The sequence below is a fragment of the Corvus kubaryi genome, unplaced genomic scaffold, assembly GCF_017639235.1.
Source record: "Corvus kubaryi isolate FWS band 111438036 unplaced genomic scaffold, C.kubaryi_AGA036_p1.0 37394, whole genome shotgun sequence".
In the NCBI taxonomy this organism is placed as follows: domain Eukaryota; kingdom Metazoa; phylum Chordata; class Aves; order Passeriformes; family Corvidae; genus Corvus; species Corvus kubaryi.
The window spans coordinates 8213137-8229729 of NW_024581133.1; the positions used below are offsets into that span (position 1 = coordinate 8213137).

Sequence of the window (16593 nt, forward strand, 5' to 3'; positions counted from 1 at the left end):
GAAAATGAGGAGGAGGATAAGAAAATAGTTGGAGATAAAATTAAGACTCAGAAAAGCAATTTGAGAAAAAAACAATCCTTCCCAAAGTAAGTAATTTTTATCAGAAATGAGATGTGTTGTTGTGATCATAACTGCCATCAAAAGCACAAAGAATGGCAGGGTTTCTGTAGACAACTTAGGAGAATGTTGTCCCAAATGTGGAAGCAATTATAAAGAAATTCATGACTCATAGTAAGAATTCCTGGTTTTATTTCCATTACAAATAGACTGTAATTTGTGGATCTCTATCTGACATCTTTTTATTGGGCACTTACCCTCCCTGACATGTTTATAAAATTACCTGTTTCATTAGTGGGACATCACCAGCAAATCTAATGCACAAATACCGCCTTTAATCCAGTAGGAAGCAGAGTTTGTTAAAGTCAATGGAATCATTTCAATCATTTTCAACAGAATTAGGGATAAACCTGTGAGGGTTAAAAAGATATATATATATAACCACTATTACAAAGTGTAAGAAGGAATACAGGGAATTTTCTTTGCAACTAAGATATTTTTAGGTTTTTTATTCTTTAGAATCCCTGTACAGGCACGTCCCTCATGCACAGTTGTCAAAAATAGTGTTTAGGCATTTAGACTCGAGTTGATTTAATCCAGTACAGAAGTGTGTTCTAAATTTTTCAGGGCAGTGAAAATGTGTAAAAATGGTGTCTTCATGTTCAAAAGCTCCATTTCATTTAGAAGAACTGTGACAATAAATTAAATAAATGAGAGTATTTCTATAAAAATAGAAATAGTGCCTTGTATAAAAAATACTCTGTCTTCTGAACTTAAAATATGTTTTAAAATTCAGTATTCAGATCCTTAGCAGGTGTAAATCATCACAGAAATTATGCTGTTACACTTTACATGATATTACCAAATTGTCTTGCTGGTAATTAAGAATATCCTCTATGGAATAAGGACCAATGACAGGAGAAAGTATAAGTTGATATTGTCTCAGCACGCATAAGTGGTAGACAGAAATATTCATGTGCATAATCTTACACCTTCCCTACATGATACCCAGTGGGCTAAAGTAATAGCGTACAGAATTATCTTGGAAGAGGCAATTCTCAACAGAAACAAAAAAATCTTATGAGTTGTCTGTTTTTCTCATAATTATACATGGCAAAAATGATGATAAAACTAACAGGCATGCTCCTGGAAAATATTTTTTTGAAAATGTTTCTTTAAACTTTCAGGATATTATACTCAAATGTTTTTCTAGGCCAAACTTTCTGTATTTCATTCCAAGAAAATCAGTATCCCTTTCTCCATTTCTTTTCATGAGTCTATTATGTCTACACTGTACAGCCCAGGGAAACAAATGTCATTCCTATTAGTCAGGAAGGTAATGAAGTTGTTCTGATCAAAGATGAAATTTCTGAATTTCTGGTGTAAATTTCAGGGGAAAGGCCACCTCTGAATTCAACAGGCACTCCCATGAAGAGCCAACCAACAACTCTGTCTTCTACAGCACAGTTCTTTTAACTTACCAACACAGAGTCTTTTCCAGAATTAAACTTTTCTTTAAAAAGCAAGCGATCCTCTTCCTCAGTATTAAAATTGAATCTCTTCTGATTCTGTTGAAAATTATTTTCAACAGATTCCTTAAGGAGATGTCCATTACAAGCAGCAGACACTCAGGGTTGGAATTTCAGGTGTTCATGAAACATGCTCTATGTGCTCAGCTCTCCCCAGTATGCTTTGGGGAAATCACTTTTCTTTAATTCCAGCTAAGTTACTGTGAGGGTGCAAGGTCTAAATTTCATGTAACAAAGCATACAGCTGATGACCATGTCCCTGTTTCCTCATTTTGGATATAAGGATCAATGTTGCTTTCACTACCCTCCAAAAAAATTTGGAAATAGTCAACTGGGGGAGGAAAAATACAGTGCATAGTGGTGAATGATGCTTGGATGCTTCGATGCATGTGTTTAAAATGTCCTGTAAGCGCAGACTAAGTGGCATCATGATGTCATAAACGTGACATTAAAAGGCCAAACGCATGAAGAGCAAAAAGTACTCTGTATAGATTACCTGTGAGCATCCTTATGGCAGATACTGGGGGATATATTGGATTCTAGCAGAAATCAAGAAAGAATTAGGCATATATGTATATATAGGAGGAGTCTTTGATCTCAAATAAAATGTAGAAAGCATAAAATACTGTGTTTTAGAGGTCCCCTGAGCAAGAACTATTATCTAGGCATCAACTGCAAACACATTACCATCGGAAGACTTATTCCAAGGTATGAAAAAAATCCACTAACAGCAGGGAATAGAAACATTTGAAAGCTCCTCTGGAAGCCTTCAGAACCAAACCAGGATGCCTCTGTGTAAGGCAGGCTCCAGCAGCACAGTCCCTCCAGGAGCTCTGATCAGGCACTTTCCTGCTCTTTGTATCTGCACACTCCAAGCAGGGACATGCTGAACATTAGAATCTTTCTGAAGCTGCTTAATGTGTGAGGTTCTTTTTTAACCTCTTGGTCTCCTGTCTTCTCGTGGAATGCAGAGAAATGTAGTTTTTTCCTTATTAATATAGAACTTTAAAGTAAAAGATTGCCTGTTGTAATAGAGGAAGTATTTTGTACAGAGGGAAAATTCTGTGTCCTGCCTACTAAATGACAGGCACATTCCAAGTTCCTTCCGTAGTGATCACTTCCCATTTTGTGCATATTGGAGCTTTTCAAACCTCCAGAGTTTTGTGTTTAGCAAAGCAGATGTGCAAATGGAGATCTGTGTGACCTCCCCTCTGAGAAGCAGGCCTTTGACACACATTACTCCCCTGCTGACAGCACTAGAAGTGTAGATCAGTTGGCATTTCACACCTGCAACTAATGTAGGAGTTGTAACAATATGAGTGAGCATTAGGGAAAGAAGGGATCCTTTGGACATAAACCAGCTATATTTAACAGGAAAGGTGCAAATCCACATTATGACTCAGGATATGTACTAGCTGTGGCCCTTCTTTAACCTAGAAAGAAAGAATTATATCCAAGGGAACTTACCTCAAAGAGTTTCTCTTTCCTCCAGCAGAAGTGATGATTAGGCTAAAACTGGCCATTTGTTTTATCTGTGGGCTGGGAATAGACCATTTAGTCCGTGCAGCTTCAGCTTTCTTGGCTCAAGATCCTGATCTACAATAAATACCTCTTCCCAATCAATAGAGCAATGAACTTGGAGTAGAGCCGAGGACCTTTCCCGGCAACTTTGGCCTGGACTGAGCTGACCTGGTAAATCTGCAGGGCTTGGGGAGAGATCTCACTGAAGATCCTGAGTTTTCCAAATCCTCTCTGCCCTGGGAAGTCTGTGTTTCCAGTTAGGCTGCTGGGGACAGGAATTACAACAGCTTTTCACATGCTATTCTCTTGTTGGTAACAGATGCTTTGCACCGCTCCTTGGGCTTTTTGGACCTTCCTAATGCTGCAGCACATATCCTACAACACTCCATCACTGATCAGGGCTCTCTTCACTGAAGCAGGTCTATCAACTGCAGAGTATTTGGGGTTGGTTGTATTTGCTCCCCCATTTAGGAGTAGCAAGTCTTGTTGGGTGGATAGAAAGGTACCACCATCCTTTGTACCAACATGGTCTACCACTAGGAGGTCATCTCCACTGGATGGGTTCTGGAGGTTTCTTTGTCAGTGTCTAAAAGTGGCTACTCTGATCCCCCCCTACAGCCTTCTGCCTTTCTTCCTGCCTGAGAAATGTCACAGCTGTAAATGAGCAATTTCGTCTCCTCCTGCCAGGGGTGCAGGGTGGGAAGGGGCCACAGCAGCACATCTCTCCTCGAAAAGTCAGGGTGCAACCCCCACCAAAACGGGCCCCTGGGCAGTTACGTGACATTCGGCTTGAGAAAGGAAACCGGTTTGTCACCTCTTGCTTAATGGTGTCACCTCAAGGCAGAGCTGAGGAGCACCTGTGGGCACAACAGATAAGATTGCATTATTAACACTGTATTCATCATGTCCTGAAGATGATAGAATCATAGAAAGGCTTGGGTTGAAAAAGACCTTAATCACCCAGTCCCAAGCTATTCCAGTTTCCAACCTCAAAATGTGATACAACATGAAAAGTGTGGTGAAAGTCTCACTTACATAAATATTAATTTATAGATTCTCCTACCAAAGAAAGCAAAGCATCTCTCTCTACTCATCTTTCTGATTTCTCTTAGAAGATACAACAGCTCCAAAGTAGATGAGAGCTGTCATCATCCATGACCCCGTGGTCTGAGAACTGTATAAAAACATGGAAAAGGTGTTCTTAATCCAGAATAACATAAACTACAGATGAAGCGTGTGTGAATATTTTTGTGCAAGGTGATTGTAAATACGTACTCTGCAAAATGCATTTTGGACGTAGTTGAGAATAGTAGTGCGTACAATTCAAAGTTACCAGGAATATTAAAACAGGCAGGAAGGGCACAGGAGAGACAAGGGAAATTGTAGATGAAGGCAGGAAAAAAGGAAAGATGATAGATGTGGAGACAGCTAAGAGGATGACAGGTGTGACAGGCAGGATCAGGTAGAACAAATCCAAATGGGTCATAAGATGGAAAAATGCCTCTCTGGCATTGTACCTTTAGCTTGTTTTTCCACAGTGGTGTTACAGTGCTTTTTCTACTGCTACTACAAATGCAGCACTGAAGTTCTCCTGATTAGTTTTTTCCCCCTGTGTAAGATGTCCTTTACGCTGTGATGAGATCACTGGTGTATTAGTTCATTTTAATCTTTTCAGAAGGAATCCAGGAACTGCAGTAAGGTCATGACTGCAGTAATGTCCAAAAGGATGGTTTTATGGAAAAGAGGAGAAATATTCCTCTCATTTAGCAAAACTGTAACAGAATTTGTGGCTCTCAAGTGTGTTGGGCAAGTTAAGGTTTGGGTTTTTTTCTGTTGCATGTGTTTACAAAAGACAGCCTGCTTCATATTCTTGGTTTTTTCCCTAAATATTGCATAAATCTAATAAAGGCTGCAGAGAAAGCACCCTATTAGAGCTCCACCTGAACAATCCTCTAGCATCATATAATAATAATAATATCATCATATAATAATATAATAAATCATATAATAATCATATTAGCATCATCCCAACCCATGGCACCTCCCAGTCTTACAGGCAAGAGCAGGGAAAAAAAACCCAGACTCCTCCAACAGCCTGAATGCCCTCACATTAGACCTTCTGTACCGTTGAGAAGGCAGATGCCTCACTGGGAGTGCCCTTGTCCCCATTTCTTTCAAGGACAAAAATCCTTGGAGCACCTCCCAGGGCCATGGTATCACTCTTTAATATGACGTATTTGTGCCTCATGGATCAACAGAGCAATGTCAGGCCTGAATTTGGACCATGACATTTCAGGCAATGACCCAAAAATAAAAGTGGCTTAGAAACACCAAAATTTCACTGTTGCTCTAATTTTCACCTCCAGTCTTTTCCACTCTCTGTGGAAGTGACAAGACTTAATGATAGAATTCTGAAAGGTCTCTGGATGGATTTAGTACTGAAAGAGACAAGTGGACAGATGGAATCATGTGCCTTGCTTTGCCATGGCTGACGTATTATATTTTAATGTGTTCTAATGAACTTTATACTTCCCAGCATGCATTGGTCAGAGGGGTTATTCTGAGTGTGCCGTCTTCCTGGATTCTTGAGATCATTCCCTCTGGATTTGTCAGGTCAACAACAAAGTGTTGATAACAAATACCCCGCTGCTTTAACCCAGCACCATGCTTTCCCCCTCTTTGCTAAGTGGATTTGTGCATAGTAAGAGTTACACTGCTGCTCTTTTAGCAAATTCAGGGCATTAGTGACACACACAAACCCAGTTTCCCTTTCATATCTAGAGACTAAACATCTTGGTTGATCCATGGGACACAGAAGATGTTACAGGCTTAGTTTTGCTCCAGAGGTTTAAGAGATTTAGTTACCCAAAGAAGAGTGGCAGATTAATGGTTCTCGCTGATGGTGACAGGGACCTGTGTGCTCTAAATCCCATCATGAGCAGAGAAGAACCCACCTCTACACACTACTAATATGCATAACTATGGAAAGTCTTTTAAATAAAAAAGACTAATTAATAATGCTTAGTGGTCTAGGTGTCTAAGTATGAATTGTCAGGGATTTCTGCAGTCTTAGGGAGGTGGGGAAATGGGTTAACATCACATTGTTTCAAATTACAGGGTTTTAGATTGTTTCAAACAAGAAGCAGAGAGGGTTTCCACACGAGATTTGAGACGTTTGTTCTCTTTTATTTGTACTAAAATTTCAGCTTCACCTCACATTATCATTCTACCCAGGCTGCTTCCCTGACCAGCTAATTTGTCTACCTGTGTTGCATTTTAGGCCTTGGTTTTAATTTGAGGGTGATTTCTGCTAATACCAAAGACTGGATAGGACATCCATTAAAAGTCTACACAGCAATTGAAATGGAAAATTCCAAAAGAAACCCTATTAGAGTTTTTCTCCATCAAATCAACATTACAGACTTCTTATGCATTTCTTAATTAGACATTGATATTAACTGGACTGTTGCATGATTTAAATCTAGCCCTTAATCTCAGCTATTCTATGCTGCTGTAGTTTTTATGACATCCAACTAGCGACTGCTTTAAGCATTAATCTATCTGGAAAACCACCTTCACATTTTTTTGGTCTTTTTTTAGAAGAATAAAGGCCCCAAGAAGGAAATGAAAGCTTTTGGGTTCAGCCATTAGTAATTTTCTGCTTAGTATTTGAAAAATTGCTTATTTTAATTGCTTCATAGAAGAAAAAGATATCAAAGCTAACGTTCTTTCTCTCCAAACTTTGTAATTATTTCTCTCAGACTCTTATTTGAAATGCCTTGAAAGGATTTTCATTGAAATGTAGATTTCTTCTCTTTCAAAAGTACTTTTATTCCCCTGTGCTTCTTTCCCTTTTTTTTTTCCTAGTGACTTCCTCTCTAGATTTAGAGCAAAAACATAGTCTCCAATGTCTGGACACTGCAGCATGTGTCACACAGATGTCCCTAAAGTGACATCTTCTTTAAACCTAACTTTCCCATGGCCTATAGACTGTGCTGAAAATTGGCCTTAGGCCTTAGTCTGGTATCCTTGGGCTTCCTCCAGGGAGAGTGAAGAAAAGTCATAGGTCTTATAGGGTTTTGCTCTATCAGACTCTACTCATTCTGAAAAGTATTGTGTGATTTGCTAATTAACATCACCACCAAAATTAGGAATCTAATGGAAAAATTCTGTAAATATGAGTGAGGGTGTCAGTGAGCTGAAGTTGGTGTTGGTGATGCAGCCAAGGCACAGGTAAGCCTTGTATAGTTTTGGGTTCTGTTTCCAGCAGTGTAAATCCTGAATATCCTAATCCAGAAAGGAATTTGCTAACCCAACCCTGTAGTTAATTCTGCATTGTATTTAAATGTCAGCAGCACAAAGCCTCAGGATCATGCTGGCCTCCTCAGTAATCCTTGATACCAATACAGCAATAGTAGCAAGAAGTTCTTTATTTCACCTATACACTTTCAGAGAGCATTATTTACTAATAGATTATGATCTGGTCAAAATGATCTATACATTCATTACTTCTGGAGGGGGCTTTCATAACTCACAGGATCTAAGAATGAGGCAAAACTCACATTTGTTTATAGTGCTGCAATTCTGCTCAGCAAAAAAAGGTGCAGAGAAAACACTGTCCTAAGCACTTGTGGTGTGCTCTGAGTCCCAGGTGATTTCTCATGCCAGCTCACAAACATCTTTAAGAGCCTCAGAAGAGTGGGGACCTGGCTGCCTCAGAGCCACCTCAAAATAAAGCTGTTCCTCTGCAAATAAGTCACCCCACAAGCCTCATGCAGTCATGTCTGAGGTTATCTCACAGGGGGAACCTTCCCAGTGGAACAAAACCTTTTGAGAATAGAAGATTGAAATGAAGCTAAAGCATTCTCAATATCAGATTTCGCACGCATTTTTGCAATAACACAAAAGGAAGAAAGAGAATAAGAAAATGAGTTAGAGGGAGATGGAGAGAGAGATGGTCTATTAAGCAAAGATACTTTTTTACTCTCTGAATTTACAGTCCTGATAGACATCTTTATTCAAAATTACTCATTTTTTATATTCAGATACTACAGCTTTCAGTACTGGGTCCTAGATTTGTCTGGACAGATTACCCTCTTATTTCCACAATGAAACTTAATTATCCTTTTTATGTCTTCAGATACTTCCAGTTATTTCCTGAACTGTTTCTGGGGACAGAGAGCAGCTGATGGGTCAGTCAGTAAAGTAAATACTGCGCCTCCCTACTGTTTTTAAGGTAAAAGCCCTTTGGTCCCAGGTCTTCTTAGAACATTTTGAGGGCTAGTACATTTAATTTGCTCAGATCTACTTTTTCTAAGCTTTTTTTTTTTTTTTTTTTTTTTGTGACGAGGCAGAGACTCATAATTTTCTCAGCACCTTTCTCTGTATTACTTGGAAGCATCTAAATGTGACTAACTCACCTGGAATCCATAGGAGGATATTTGAATGCGTCATCTCTGAGACAAGAATAACTCCTCATGAAATCCAGGGTGGAAATGAGTGCGTGGTTTCAAACACCCCTTCCTGTATCCCTGCTGTTGCAGCAAGGAATGCATCTGAGTACTTAAAGCCCAAATGAATAAATAAATTGGTTCAAAGCAATGGTAGGAGCACAGAGGGATGTGGAAGTTGCTGGTATTGAGTAGATGCTGGACTTTAGGACACTCTGTAGGTTTCATCTGCAGAGAAACCTCTAGCACATGATCCATTGTCACTACCTTCTGTCTGAGCAGAACTAACACAGAGCAGTCAACATGAAAATGTCACCTAAGATAACCTAGGTCCTGCAAGTACTGAAGAGAAAATTATAATGAGTATCCATTCAGACTTTGAGAGTTATTTTTTAGCTTTTTTTTTTTAAGTCTCAGTTGTTAAAATTAGAAAGCAAAGAAGTGTTACAACTAATTAAAATATAAATTGGCTAAAGAAAATCACCCAAATCATCAGGAAGTAGAGAAAGAGCACAACTGGACATGTGTTATAAAATCCTTTATGAATGAAATGCTAAGTCCTAGAGGGCTCACTTGGCAAAATAATTTTAATATATAAATAGAGCTATTCCAGTTTCCAACCTGTTGCTGTGGTAGTGGTCAAATGCAGTTTCACTAGGCTGGGATGAACAACAGACTTTGTATGGACTTTATACATTGTATAAACCCTGAATTAAACAAAATTTCTCTTACCCTGGCACAGTATTCACACTGTAGTCACATCTCTGCATGGAAGTTTCTTCTTCCAAGTCCAGCTTGTGACCCCAGCCTGAAAGCAGGAACCAGGATGGTTCAGTATTCCTGAGTCTGTCATAGCAAAACCAGAAATTAAGATGGCACTGTGGTAAAAAACACAAGTTTCTCTGTCACACCCAAACTACATTTTTTCCTGATGAGTTCATCATACTGAGTTTCCACTATCCTGAGAGAACAGATGATCTGTTTCCTATAAATACAATAAAGAGTGCTTCAAATGACATGGCATTTTTTCAATTCATCATTTCAGTGATTCAGAATAAGCATGAAAAAAAAAAGATGCTGAAAGCAACAAGCAGTAGGATCCCAGGATTGGAGTCCCTATTTTTGCTGTGATGGGTTCTCCCATCTCAGACGTTGTCACCTGAACCTTCAGCCTGGGTGCATTTACCTGCCTCCACAGGGTCCTGCAGCCCCGTGTGCTGCACAGCCTGCACAGTAATAAACTGGGTCCTGATCTCATCGCTGCCTTCACTCCCTGCAACTGGAAAAGGAGTGATAAAAAATAATAATAAGCCCAGAATAATTATGTATTGTCTTTATAGTGAAACAGGCCTTGAGCATTGTGAGCTCTCCACTGGGAGAAGTCCCATTTAAAAATCTCCCTGGCATAAAAATGAATTGGATCCTGTTACATGAATGGCCTGCATTTACTATTCTTTTCACTTACCTTCTAGTCGTTCATTTTCTGAGCTGACTTGTGCCTCTTTCCCTGTTGTCAGTGGGAACTGGGTAACAAGAACTTGCTGGAAATGGAGTGGTAAATAAATAAACAAACAGAAAAAAACCTGCTGGCTTGGCAGATGCACTAATACAACAATGATGTAAAATTATCGAACTACAAATGCAACTTCTGAATGTCTCATGACTCACATCACAAAGAACAAGGGAGGAAACTGAAAGAGGATTTTAATCAGTGATAATGAATTTGGAACAGCACTGATTTTCAGATCATTGGAAATTCAGGACAAGTCTGGGTTGAATTCTTGGTCTGAACCAGATATCCTTCTTCCTGTAACCATCAAGCACTGCATCCATCATTTGTGAAAAGGCAGCACTTGGACTACCGCAATAGCAATGACCACTCCACTACAGCCAAGAAAATTAGTCAGCATCTTTTCTCTAGGGTAAGGAAAATATTTGGACACTTGAGGAGTACTCTTTTCTCCTCCCAAGAGCCCAACACCTCTAAGCGTGATAGGAGGACTCCTTGTTTCGTCTGTGTCAGTTTTGAAGCTCTTGGAAAAGGTAACAGTTCACAACTGCTGTAATGGTCTTGCCCAAGGAGATGGACAAAACAGCAGGGCAGAGGCAGAAACACCACAAGTAACCTAACGGATGTTTTGTTGTGAAAAAGGGGAGATTAATTAAAGGGGAAAATCTGCTGGTCATTAAGTGTCCTGGAGCAACTATTGTGACACTGAATCAGTGAGTTTCTGTGTGGCTTTAAGACATCTGCCCTAAGGAAACATTTGCAATTGAAACTGTGTCCTCTTTTTCCCGAGTCTCCGATTCCCATGGGCCAGCAGTTGCCTTGCTAAATGAAATGCTTCTTTAGGGAGACTGGCTGGCCCCAGGGATTGGTAATGCAATATACAGCCTTTCATCTCTCACCCATGAACCCAAGTCAAACAGAGTTTGGTAAATGGCCAATAACCCCTACCATCCCAGGGCTGTTTGGTGACCTGTGCGAAATGAGGAGGGTCATCTCTGTGTCTGTTTACTAGAAGGCAAGTGTCAACTTCACCATAAAAAAGGACACAGTTACCACTCATTATCACCCAATTTAACATTCTGAAGACAAGAGAATGAGCCTGGAAAACTCAGCCATCTTCTGACCCAACGGCGGCAGTCCCAGTACATCAGGGTTTGAAGAACATTAATGAGGACTGTCGCATTGTAGCAAACTAGTCTGTGCCTCTCCTGCCAACAAGAAATCCAAGTCTGAGCTACTCTCAGCAGCATGTGATTACAGTTCTTCCCAGATCCATGTGGAAATCCACAGAATTCAGTCCAGTTTTTAGGTGCATCAGGCACTAAAGCACAACCATGAAGTTACAGAATGCTGCAGACTTCTGCAAATCTGCATTTATGGTCTTAAAAAGACACAGACATCTTGCATAGGGATGCAGCATCCAGCACTGATAGAGTTAATGTGCTGAGAAGCCCTGCACTGGAAGGCTCTGTTCCCTCACCCATCATGAATATACTGTTCTGGTTACCAAAATAGCTGTATTTGGAAGGGTTGAAGGCCAGAAGCTCACTGCAGTACCCACTCTTGCCCTATGCACTGCTCATTTTAAGGTCAGACCTTTAGCATCAGGAATCTGTTAGAGGAAAGAGGAGTCACTTTAAAAGTTGTTGCCACTCTGGGGATTACCCTGGAAGGTCTGAGAGGGTAAAGGAAAGGGCAGGGGCAGATAAACACTTGGCCACATGGAAAATCAGCTGCCCCTAAATTTCAATACATCTGCATAAACCTCCCAAAACTGCAGCCAGCTTGCTCTTCCTCACAGTGTTCCCAGTCACCACTCTCATTTTGCAGCCCTTCTTATGCCACAGCAATGCTAACACTGTCATTGTCAACTGTGAGTTACTGTTTAATCCCTCCTATCTTGATTAATTGCATTAAATTGGTATACCTATGTTAATTAAACAGAAGATGGCAGAGGCAGCTTTTATTTCTTGTTCTTTTGTGTAGATCATTTCCCAGGTCTTCACAGGTTGTGGAAAAATAACAATACAGAGACACCACACATCATATTTCAGCACAGCTGATAAAGCTATTTTACTCATACAGTGGTCCATGATTCTTTTTGCATATCGCAGTATAGGTTTAATTACCACACTGCTGCTGCATGGCAGCTCTTCTCACTTTTTCTTTTTTTTTATTCGTATTATTTGCAAGTCATAATCATGTTTTCCTGTCATCCCCGAGCAATGTGCATGCATGCGTACAGGCAAATGCCAAGCCTGGAAAGGAAATTTGATGCGTGTCCATGAATTGGAGTTTTCAAACTTTGGCTGAAGATTAGTACATGTAAACATAGCTCTGCCCCCTTCATCTTGGATAATTGGTCACAAATGCTACTTGACACTTCTCAAATCAGACACTTTGCATACTTCTGAGCATAGCTGAACTTTTTTGGCAGGAATTAATTTGCTTTGCAACTTAGCTGCTCATTCCTGGCCTGATCCCTGCTCCAGTGATTTCAGGGCACTGTTCTGCCAGTGTGAGGAGCACAGAGGCAGGACCGGATCTGTTCGCTAGCGCAGACGAGCCCGGCTTTGTTGACTCCCTCAGAAAAACAACTACTGCAGCTAATGTTCTGGCCTTTACCAGCCTTGATTAACATCGGGATTTTTACCTTCAGGTCCCTCTTTCTTTTCCAATTACTGTGCGAGTTATAATGCATCAGGGGACATCTCAAAAGAACGGAGAAGGTGATGTAGTATCACCAGAAAATGTAACTTCTGACATGCCAAGACCCTTCCGCTGCATTACCAGCTTTGTGGGAGATGGTTACAGACACCATCCAAGGAGACTCTCTCACTTTTTATCCTGCCCCTCCTGCAAACCATGCACACTCCAAAAGAGAAGAGAAATCCATTTCTGGAGTACTGATGGAGTTTGAAGCATGCACAGAATTTCATGCTATTAAAGAGCCCCCTGTTTGCTCTGACAGTATGGCATGTTTACTCACCAAGCACCAGTACTGCGAGAGCTGAGCAGACCATATGCTCACTTAGAAGGGCTGCCAGGTCTCAGGGAGCATTACTGTGCCTATTCCAGGAGGGGTTTGGGGCAAGAACACATTCCATAAAGGATTTCACTAGGAATATTGTATTTTACCTGGTGATTTATTTCTGTCCAGTCTCTGGACTAAATGGCAGTTTATCAGCATACCCATGTAGATCTATGAATAACCAGTGGAAAATATCATTCACCTTTTATTCACTGGGATGTTGATAAGCTGCAGCATATTTTAAATGTTTGTCAGTTTGTTCTTTTCAGCTATCAAGCGGGGGGTGTGCCAGCATGCCCTCCTCACGCTGGCTGCTTCATCCGGAAAATGGACAGAAAATGACAAAACAATGTTGGTTCTAGAAGAGGGTGACCATTTGCGTGAGTTATTTTAGCATTATTGCCTTGCTTCTCACTAAAACTAAATCTGTAAATTAGATTGAGCTCCTACCTGCAGAGGCAAAGGGTGGAACTTTGTGCTGTGCTTTACGTGTAGACCATGAGAGGAGAAAATCCCTGGTGGTGCACTCGTGTTGGCTTGGTTCTCAGGGCTTCATGTAGCTCAAAGCACTGATGAGGAGCAGCCAAGACAGAAACAGTCCCCATGATGTTTCTCTGGCTTCCAGTGGCTTGTGCCATGACCAAGAGCTGACCCACTGCCCAGGGCCAGAGAACAAGCTGCATCAGCCATCTCCCTGTGCTTGGTCCCCACACTTTCCAATGGGTTTGTGATGGTGCATCCCTAGAAAAGAAGGGTAGCTCATGTTATCAGAAATATGGCAGATTCACTGTGGAGAAGCAATAATTGCCCCAGAATTTGCCATGGAATAATTCAAAAAAAGACATTGCATGTTAGTATGCCTTGAGTTTTTACAGATTCTTACCTTAAAATAAACAAATGCAGATGTATTTTGCTTCCTTCTGTTTAACTCTGATATTTGAATCACTGCGGGAGTGGTGGGTATGATATTTCTAGGTGAACAAGGCAACAATTGGCCAAGAGATACAACACAGCCTCTAAAGCCTGAGCTAAGGAGGAGGCTTGGTTTCCATTGCTACTATCTATCACTATAAATTTAGCTTTCAGGTCCTAGACATTTTAAAATAACATGTCTAGTGTTAGAATGAGAGACTATCAGAAAAAGTGAATTACAGGTTACAGGCTTCTAGTATTTGCAGTAAAAGAACTATTACTGTAATTACTCCTGTTGAGTACTCCTTTATGTTGTTATTAGGGGAAAAGGATGGTAGAATTAGGATGTATGGAAAGAAAACATTGCAGAAGGGGAGCTAAATAGTTTAGCTGGGACAAAAAACTATGATGGCTACGGGACACACTTCTGTTTTCAGCACGTGAAGTCACCATGTGTGTGTGGAGCTGCAATGTCCAGGGATTTAGGTGAAACCACTACAGATCACCGATGTCTGGTACAAATGGAAACAAACCACAGCCCACAGAAAGGCCCAGCCTCACACTCACCCCCCAGATTGGGAGCTGATGCCTTTTTGTATCATTGAACATCTCCATAGTCTTTGCTGGGTACAAATGGGAATTCACCAAGCGACTCCATGAGCTCGATTGTTCATAGACAAAAGTCCTTCCTCATCCTCAAAGAAGATCAAAACCAGATTCTTGAACATTTGAAATGAGGCTAGAACAAGGAAAAACAAAATCTTTCTTTTCAGGGGAAAGTGAACCTCCATTTTGACTCGTTATTTTATGGTCAGGGCTAAGTGGTCATTATTAGTCCATAGGTACTTGCTACTGTAAATCCACTGCATCACCTCCTGGATGTCATTACTTAAAGTCAGCAAACTCGTGCTTCAGTGGCTGAAGATTTACTTGCTTAATACCTGGTGTCATCAACAAATTCAGGCTGGCAATGACATCCTACTTGTCTAAGCTAATATACAGCCTTGCACTGTCCTTGTTTTCCTTCCCATTCAAACTTATGGCTCAGTGTCAGTGTCTACCAAAAACCAACACTACAGCTGAAGACAATGAAGTGATGAATGAACATGAGGTTTGCATGTAGATAATTAGAAGTCCATCTGAGTAGATCACATTTAATGTATCATCATTATGTTTGTATTTAAAAAGCATTTAAAATATATTATTTCTTCTATTATTCCATCTCTGCAGTGCTCTGACTCTAGGGATGAATCGTGCCATGTGTTTTGGTACAGATTTGTTTTTAAAAATATGATGGAACCATGTGGAGCTTAAATCATTGCTGTAATAATTTAGGAAGTTTTCCCTACTTGAGGAAACTCTTGTGTCAGGAGTACAAGTCCTCGTATGGCTGTGCTGCAAGAAGCAGGATGATATTTAATTATGACAGTTAAAACTCATCTCCAAGTGCAGACAATATTGATTTGTTCTAATGTAGAAAAGGTGGAACAAAAAAGCTGGTTTATTTAGAAATTTACTTATTCCCAAAAATGTCTGTTCAGCTCATTTTTAAATTTGATTTCTTATCCCAGGTGAATTACACTGCATTTCTGAATCTCAAGAACTGCCTGTGTCTGATAAAAGCTGATCGAAGTACCAGCATAATTCGGTTGTTTTGATTGTAAGATTTTTGTTTGCTGCTTTATTGGACAATGGTGTTTGGAAAAGAGAGGTTAAGAGCACCAGAGACAGAATTACAGCCCACAGTTGGTGCATGAGACTTAATATTAATATAGGACCACAGTCTATAAGGTCTGTGGCAAATTATACCAGCTAGCAGGCAAAATTAGTGCCTGGTTCTGAAAAAAAACCAGCAAGGAAAATCTGTGCCAGTGTCCCAGCATGACAAATGAACTTAGGCGAGTTGAAGGTAATCATGATTATTTAATATTCCACAGATTTACAACTTGATACTCTGTGGACAAAAGACCAGAAGTCTGTTGAATGCAAAGTTTTGAATCTTTGGGTCAATATGCTTCTCATGTCTTCAACGTTTAGTTTCATTTAGGAGGAAACAGTTCTGAGCTGAGATAAGATCTCAGACAAAATTGACGTGGACTCACAACATGGCCTAACATAACAGTTTAATCTATCCTGTGCTTCCCCTGAAAGAAGGCTTAATAACTGTGGTATGATTTCACCTGCTGCTTCTAACATTTGCTCATTTTTTTTCCTGAGCAAATTTGGATTATCAGATGGCAAGCAGCTTTGTTCATGGTAGACAAACTTGAATTCATTTAGGATTAATAACAATAGGTTCAATCTTGGATTCAATGGCAGTTCTTAATGAATGGAGTCTTTGGAAGACAAATGTTTGTTTGTGTTAAAAGAGAAATAATTAATTCTCCATTTTTCTGGGTATGAGGTGATTATAGCGCATATCACAAAATGTTTTCCCTGTGTTTCCTCCTGGGTATAAGAACTGCAGGAATGTTCCCCAAGCCCCAGCATAGCAGATATGAGCCATTTTGACCTTGTAATTTCAAAATCTGAAGTTTTGCGATGAATTATTTGGTGTGAGAAAAAAATGTATCTCTTACTCAC

At 40.2% G+C, this 16593-nt stretch overlaps 1 long non-coding RNA gene across 14 annotated transcripts in view; it reads right to left on the reverse strand.

Moving 5' to 3' along the window:
- Window positions 1–16593, reverse strand: part of LOC121669947 — a 69712-nt gene that overhangs the window by 34106 nt on the left and 19013 nt on the right. For 7 of the 14 annotated variants that reach the window (XR_006017959.1, XR_006017970.1, XR_006017961.1 and 4 more), the window contains exons 3-5: window positions 14578–14749; window positions 9290–13839; window positions 233–8641 (exon numbers count right to left, since the gene is read on the reverse strand). This is a non-coding gene — a long non-coding RNA (uncharacterized LOC121669947). Of the gene's footprint in view, window positions 1–232; window positions 8642–9289; window positions 13840–14577; window positions 14750–16593 lie in introns of those variants that run through there. The other 7 variants (XR_006017967.1, XR_006017963.1, XR_006017964.1 and 4 more) reach the window with 5 other exon arrangements.